This window comes from Carassius auratus, chromosome 28 (genome assembly GCF_003368295.1).
Source record: "Carassius auratus strain Wakin chromosome 28, ASM336829v1, whole genome shotgun sequence".
NCBI lineage: Eukaryota > Metazoa > Chordata > Actinopteri > Cypriniformes > Cyprinidae > Carassius > Carassius auratus.
The window spans coordinates 11,435,786-11,443,326 of NC_039270.1; the positions used below are offsets into that span (position 1 = coordinate 11,435,786).

The 7,541-nt window shown below is 34.7% G+C and overlaps 1 protein-coding gene across 2 annotated transcripts in view; it reads right to left on the minus strand.

Annotated features, from left to right (window-relative positions):
- Window positions 1–948, minus strand: part of LOC113046785 (NACHT, LRR and PYD domains-containing protein 3-like) — a 33,845-nt gene extending 32,897 nt beyond the window's left edge. For both annotated transcript variants that reach the window (XM_026207766.1, XM_026207769.1), the window contains exon 1: window positions 788–948. The gene's annotated coding sequence lies outside the window, so the exon portion shown is untranslated. The remainder of the gene's footprint in view (window positions 1–787) is intronic.
- Between the last annotated feature and the right edge of the window lie 6,593 nt (window positions 949–7,541).

A 7,541-nucleotide genomic window follows, 5' to 3' on the forward strand; every position in this document is an offset into this window, starting at 1 on the left:
AAGTAAATACATTGGGATTGAATGTTTTACAAGTTTTTTTTTTCAATAAACAGGAATCGATTTTCATAAACATCATAGTGGACTGATCTTGATAGTAGATGACTAGTAACACTAAATCAAATACAAACCTCATGAAACTTGGGTTTCATAGGAACACAGAGTAAACTAACCTTCAAATACACTTCACTGTCATTCCTTTAGCTTTATATATGTGTGTTTGTGCATCATTACAGTCTGTAAAAAGGGTTCATCTGTGTATCTCTTATCACAAGACTGCAATCACTATCAATCAGAAGACTTCCAGTCAATCAAGTATCTAGAAAAGATCTACTCTATGAACAATGCATTAAACGACATTAAATAAACACAAAAATAAATAAAACAATGAAATGATAACTCACATCTGGTCTACTGATGAAGTCATGTGTCAAGACAAGTGAATTATTAATCATCTTCTAACAGGCATCCAATACTGACTTCAGGAAAAGGGGAATAACCAATGACATTTGAGATAAAAACTAAAAGCCCAGCCCCACGACTGACAAAAATGAAATTGTTTGCGCGAGCAGAGGTGAGAAGATCGAGCGCGATGATGTGGGGAATGACCATGCGCAGGCGAGGGCTTGGTTTGAAATGAGCTCACTGGCTCCCCTGTTTCTGTGGAAGATTTTTATTAGTAAGGTTTTTATTAATCAAGTATATAATCAATGTGAAGCTAGCCATTTCTGTTGCTAGTTGTTTTTCCATTATAATCCTATAGGTAATGGATAGAAAGGAATATGCTTACGTGCTGGAATGTACAGAACTGATGAGAAACATGTGGTCAGACATACAGAAAGGGCCTTTCTTCATACCAAAACAAGTAGGGGCCTCTCCTCCCTAGCGAGGAATCAAAATTGCAAGCATAAGGAAAAGACTGACTATTTGGAAACGCCCTGAATAGGGTATATAATGAGAAACCAAATAGCATTCGGGAGATCTCCTTGCAAGGAACTCTCGTCTTTGTGTCGTTTCTTCTGAGAGAAAAATCCCTGATGGAGTTCGATTCTTTGGAGAACCGGCAAAATACACCACAGATTTGGCACCCCAGATGGGACTGGAAAGGAGCAGAGTGGACGACTGCTTTTGAGCTGACTGATGAGCAACACACACACAGTGGTGGCAACCATAGAGTAAGGGAAGCATTTTTGCTTATATAATTAGTGTGTGTTGTTGACTGGTCAGTTCTGAGTGGTAAGGACACTTAAAATCTGCTCTTCCAAATTTAGAAAAATAATAGGATATCTAAATTGAAAAAGGGGTTTTACTCCAGAAGAAATAACTGCATGCACATATTTGGTTTATTAATAGGAAAGCCTTGGAAGGCAATCTTGATTTAAGACAAATATGGTGTAGGCATAAAGACATTGTATGCAATGGTCTGTGTTTATTGGATAGCTGTGCCAGGTAAGGACAGTGATAAACGGATAAGCAGATTAGTTAAGGAATTGCGAGGAAAAGTCTCACGGATACCGCTTTGAGAAAGTATAAGTGAAAATTCTCGAAGGTCAAAATAGGTGGGCCCTTAAGGACGCTCTAGGAAGAGCGAGCTCTAGGTAGAGCTGTGTTTTGTTGTGTGGATGTATCTGTGTCCGGACGAATGAATGTGTGAACAAATAAATTCCGTGTTGGGTGGGTAAAAGTTGCACACCATTCTTGGACCGTCACTTCAGGGTGGCTGGGTGGAGTTGGACGCAGCTGGTATCCACTTGAGAGGGATGAATGTACGATGAGCCTTGATAATAAAAGGACAATTAATGACTGATTATCCCTTAGATAAAGGGAAAAGTATGCAAGAATAAGCACTCTGGCTCAATAAAGAGTGCAGAAAGTGTGAATGAGGTTAGGAAAATAGTATCAATAATGTTTGAACCAAGATCTATAATAGATTTTTGCATTTTGGATGTCTGTGTGAAAGGGGAGAAAATTTTGTGAGCCCAGCGCAGTGGGAGTGAGAGCAAGGGAGGAAGTTTCCACATTAAAGTTGTATTACAAAAGTGATAATAAAATAGAGTAAATAAAATAGACAGTCAAAAAATAATATAAATAAATAAAATATGAATGCATGAGACAAAATAAAAAACTAAATTCAAAAAGGTCCACTGAAAAAAATGTTATGTTGAATTTACTTAATTTTATTACGTCAAGGGGTTGCACAAAATAAATTTATCTAAATCCAGATATATTTTTTTAAGTTGAGTGAACTTATATTTTATAAGTTGAGTTTACTTAAATTTTATAAATTGGTTGTACTTATATTTTATACGTTTATTAATCTCTTTCAGTAGTTTCAGATTAATTATATTCATAATTTTAGCTAAACTATTTTGAGTAGAATATACTCAAATTAATTGTGCAACCAGATCAATTTAATCGTTTACTTTCTACATATTAAAATTAATTTTAATCCAATATTTTTTTTTGTCTATTGTATCTTTCATTAATATTCAGACAAATAAAGCAAACCCAATATTTTTAACTCTAACTTTATTTTGCTAAGAGATTGTTGCTCTCCCAAACAAGAGTGCCTGTATGTTACTCAGTATTCACCATTTCTCAGAGACCTCAATACATGGTACACCACACACAATGATGGTAACAATCAGTGAATAGTGTTTGAGTATAAATGGGTCATTTTGAGTAGAAAATGAACTTCAGGTGTCACAAAAATGAATGTCACTAAAAGTAACATCAAAAGCAACCATACAACTGTGTAAATACAACTCAAAAACTGTGAAAAATTTAACATTTTTAATTATTCATGCCCCAGTGCATGATGGGAAATACACTGAAAAAAAAATTATTCATTGAATTTACTAAAACATTTAATTAAATATAGCTAAAATAAATTGATTGCAACCACTTATCATAATTTTTTTAGTAAATTCAATGAATCATACCATCATAATCATAATTCGTTTAAAACCAACTAATAATTATTAATTAAAATCAAAAACTAAATTTAAATGGATTAAACTAGCAAAATTGAATTACGATTTATTTAATTGGGGCCATAATCATTTTTTTCAGTGTATGACACATAGTAAAGAATAAAAAGTAGGGTGAAATGGGTAAAAATTGTTAAATTAAGTGAAAGGAAAAGAAGAGATTGTAACCAAGTGACTATAAAACTAAAAAGTTGATTTTTGGTGGTAATAATATAAATAAAGATATGGCAGCCACACCAGTGGAAATAATTGGATTAAAATATCCACTGTGTAAAGAGCAAATAAACAAAATCTAAAAAAAAAAATGGCAGAAGAGAACAAAAAATATGACGACAACATGGCCAAAGGAAGGGACATTTGATGTAGCATTGTGTGAGGAAATGGAAACTCTGATAAAAAACTATAAAACTAAAAGCATCAGTATGAAAAGAGAAAGAAGTAATTGCTCTGTTTAAAAAGAAGGTGAGGATAGGTTGAAGAGTATAAAACAGGCTAGGAAAGTCCTGAAGGGGGCAGAGAAAGATAACATGAGAAAAGAAAAGTTATTTTCAGAGCCTCCCCCTATTTGCCGTAGAAGGAGATCTCCCAATACTCAAGGGAACTGTGGGGGAGAACTAGAGTTAGAAGGGCAGATAAAGATGAATGAGGAAGAGAAGCCAGCTGTGAAAACACAGAGGCAACCCAGAAAGGATAAGTGTAGGAGCCCTAAAACAATAAAGTTAACTGTATAAAGGTTGTTTTAGAGAAAATAAATACAAATGTTCCAAGAAATGGACTAATATAGAGATGGCAGATATGGTGGAATATAGAAATAATAATAAATTAATTAAAATAAGATACGCATTTATTATTTAATAACTAGTCTTAATAGATGAATTTAAAAGATGAATGTGCTTAAAACTTTATATCTAACCAGTGAAGACATCTAAAATTTGTATCTTGTTATCCCTGGGACACAGTATGAAAGTTAATCCATTACAGAGTTTCAGAGATTGGGCTTGTGTAAATGTAAAAAATAAAATACATAACTTGTGCCATGTGGAATGAAAGCAAGATTGGGTGACCAAGTTAATAAACATTTTGATTTAAAAGCCATAGGCATTTTATAATAGGAAGGGAACTAGATGCTTAAAGAATTTAATTTAATTATTTTATTTACAATAATAGGAATTATTTTATGTTGGTTAGGAAACATTAATTCATCAATACCAGATTATTCTGAATCATGTATGCAAATATAGAAGAACAATTATAATTGAAGTCTTTATTTTACCATACACATGTCATGCTGTTATAAAAGGAAGGTTTATTTTGTTTTATTGCAGTATACTTAGAAAATAAAGGTAGCTGATTTCTGCATTTTGCAAAGAAGAAAAAATGCTTGCTATTTTCCTGCAATGAAGAACTTGCTTTACTAACAAAGAATAAGAGAACTGCTGTTTTCAACCAGATGATTTTGTTTTTATTAAGGGACCACTGAAAGAAGAGGTTGAAAAGTGAAAATTAGAAAAAGAGCTGACTGCTCAGAAACAATTTGGTCAGAAGTTACATAGGTACATTTGAATTTATGCAATCTCTGAGTGTTAAGCTTTCAGATGACTTCTGGAACAGTGCCTTGACAAAGGAAAGCAATGAACTGGAGAAATGGCAAAGCAGCAAACACAGCTGCAGAGAGAAGGAAAGGGAGGGGCTGATGGATGTTCCCCTCCCCTCCTGAAAGAGAAGAACACACTTCAGCATTGAGAAAGAATGAAATTAAAGCAGGAAAAGGTGAATCTTTCATTTGAGACTTTTTCTGAGGGTGAAGAGAACATTATGAAATGCAAAACTCTGGCAGAAAGCAACCAGAAGCCAGACTGAGAAGATTCAGAGAAACAACGGAGACCGTACACCACAACATCAGGTCTTTGAGTGACATCACAGCCTGACGACCCAGTACAACAGCCCAGGCTGATGATCTAACCAGAAGGACTTCCATCCCTTCAGTGCACAGGTCCTGCATATTCAATGAACACTATAGAGACTGCTTCAAATGTTAATTATTTTATTTCATTATCTTATTTATTATGTTTTAATCTTGATTATTCACTGGTCTCACAGCATTTCTTTAAATTCTGTGTTTTAACTAACTCTCTCAATCTGCTTTTCAATAGGTACCAGACCAGCCTTATGTCTTAAAGAAAAAATTATTTTGACAGACAGAAGTGAGTACTTGACTCACAAATCAGATAAACATGGAGCTGGATTTTGAATAGTAAGACTGTTTCATTAAACAACTAGGGGAAAAGCACAACTGAATACTCGACAACAATGCTGAGTGCTTTGGGAAAGAAGAGAATAAATAAATAAATAAAAAAGGGTATCTAAATGCACAATGGGAAAAATATATATGGTTGAAAAAATAGAAATATTGGTCACTCCATTATGTCATTTTCTAAGGTAAAACTGAATAAAATAATAATTAATAAAAGATTATTACAAAGATCCAAAATCATGAAATCACATATACTGTCATCACTGGGGATAACAATATGGAAATGTTGATGGTTATGGATCCTAGATTTACAGAGATCTCCAATCCTCTTCTCAGAGTTGCTCATGAGCAATAACAAAAAAGTATTTGACTAAACTTTAAATTAGACAAACACATGACATTTGAGAAATGATAACTGGCTCTCTCAAATGCCCAATGCCTAGGCCTAATATTCTAAACAAATTCATCTAGGAGATTTTGAAAAAAAGGAAGGAAGGAAAGAAAAGTTTTTGGCAAATAAAGGGGGAGTGAAAGTGTGTGAAAAAGTATGAATGATGGTGTTGTATGGCATGAAAGAGAGTGTCTGACGAGACACTGAGGCAATTCAATCAATTTGCCCAAACAGCTGTATACAAATATGAATGTGGGCCCACAGGGCAAACTTATGCCCAGTAAAATAATGACCATGGATGAATTTGGTTAAGTTTCCTGGTCAGTACCAAGGTCTTTGTTGTGGCAGAAAGAAAAACAGTGCCACATATGCGCAGCGTATAACATGGGAAGGCAGAGCAAAGCAAGCTTGCTCTGTCCACCCCACATTTAACTTTCTTTTCAGCATATCATGATTGAGCAGATTGTGTCAAAAGGATGAAATATTGTCTTTCTGACTGTTAAAATAAATACAGTGGGTTGAGTGTTTTCCAGGGCAAAAGTCCTATGCTAGTGAGCAACATAGGCCTAGATAAATTATCCATTAATATAGTGGAACTCAGTTTACACAACAAAGAGATAACTGAATAAGCAAATTGCTGAGAATAAAATTGAAAGGAATTAAAAAATAGTAAAGACAGCACTGGAATTGAGAAATCTCAAAAAGGGGCCAAGACAGCCCTCAACCCACATTACATTTCCACAGGTCACACCAAGAAGGACGACTAGCAAGATGAACAAATTAGCATGCTTGATAACACTAACAAAAAAACTCTGAAGTTTTTCATTTACAGGTGACAGCAGTTCTAGTAAGGCCAAGGAATGCTTCGCCCCATCAAAGAGAACCAGTGAGGGCGCAGATATGATCACAAGAGAGCCTTGCATTAATCAGCAAAACGGTTACAGAGTGACACCTGAGTTCACATCTCTAAACCTTAAAATACGCCAACCAGCTTCAACAACTCCACACAGCATGAAGTGAGGGATGAAGGGCGTGCTAGTAACGACCCACCCTTGCCAACGATGGAAAGACCTTTGCAACGACTCGCAAAGAGTCTCCCTGGTGAAGATGGAATGAGAGAATGATGGGACTGCTACTGAGATCAAAATACTTGGGTGCAGATATGAGCCAACAAATAGAAAAGAAAAAGTGGAAAAAGAATGTCAAGTAATGGTAGATGAAGAATTTGAAGGTTATGAGAAGGGAAATATGGATGTAGGAAGATTTAAGGGAGAATAGAGCAATTGGATGCAACAAATAGAATGAAAGGATAAAAAATAGAAAAGCTAGAGATTTGAGAATTGAAGAAGGAAAAGTATGTGTTATGTTTGGGGGACAATGCTGTATTTATAGAAGGGAGCATTTAATGAAGTAATGATCAAATTGAAAAGGCTTAGAAGATAACAAAAGGAAAAGATAATCAAATGTAAGACTGGTTCGATTTTACAGTTAGGAGCATGGGAGCATAGTTTATAACTAAATTGTGAATGTTTTTAGGAATTGCATTACTGACAGGATATTTACAATTTTTTATACTGTATACTTCCTATATTGAGGTCACTAGTCAAAGCCACAGCTAAGCAAATTAAATTCAAAGATGTCAAGATAATGGGAGATTGATACATACGGTATCTAAGCTGAAGATCAACTCTTATAATCTTGTGATATTCAATGTGTGATGTATGTAGTTGTATGCCTTTTATACATAACTGTGATAACCAGGCAAATGCCAAGCCATTGCATGTTTATGCTTTTAACAATGTTACTATTAAAGAGGTTAGGGAGACTGATCTTTTACTCACTCCTTGTCAAATAGGAGAGATGTTGGTCCAGTAATCCCTCAGAGATGGAATCTCATAATCTAGTCACT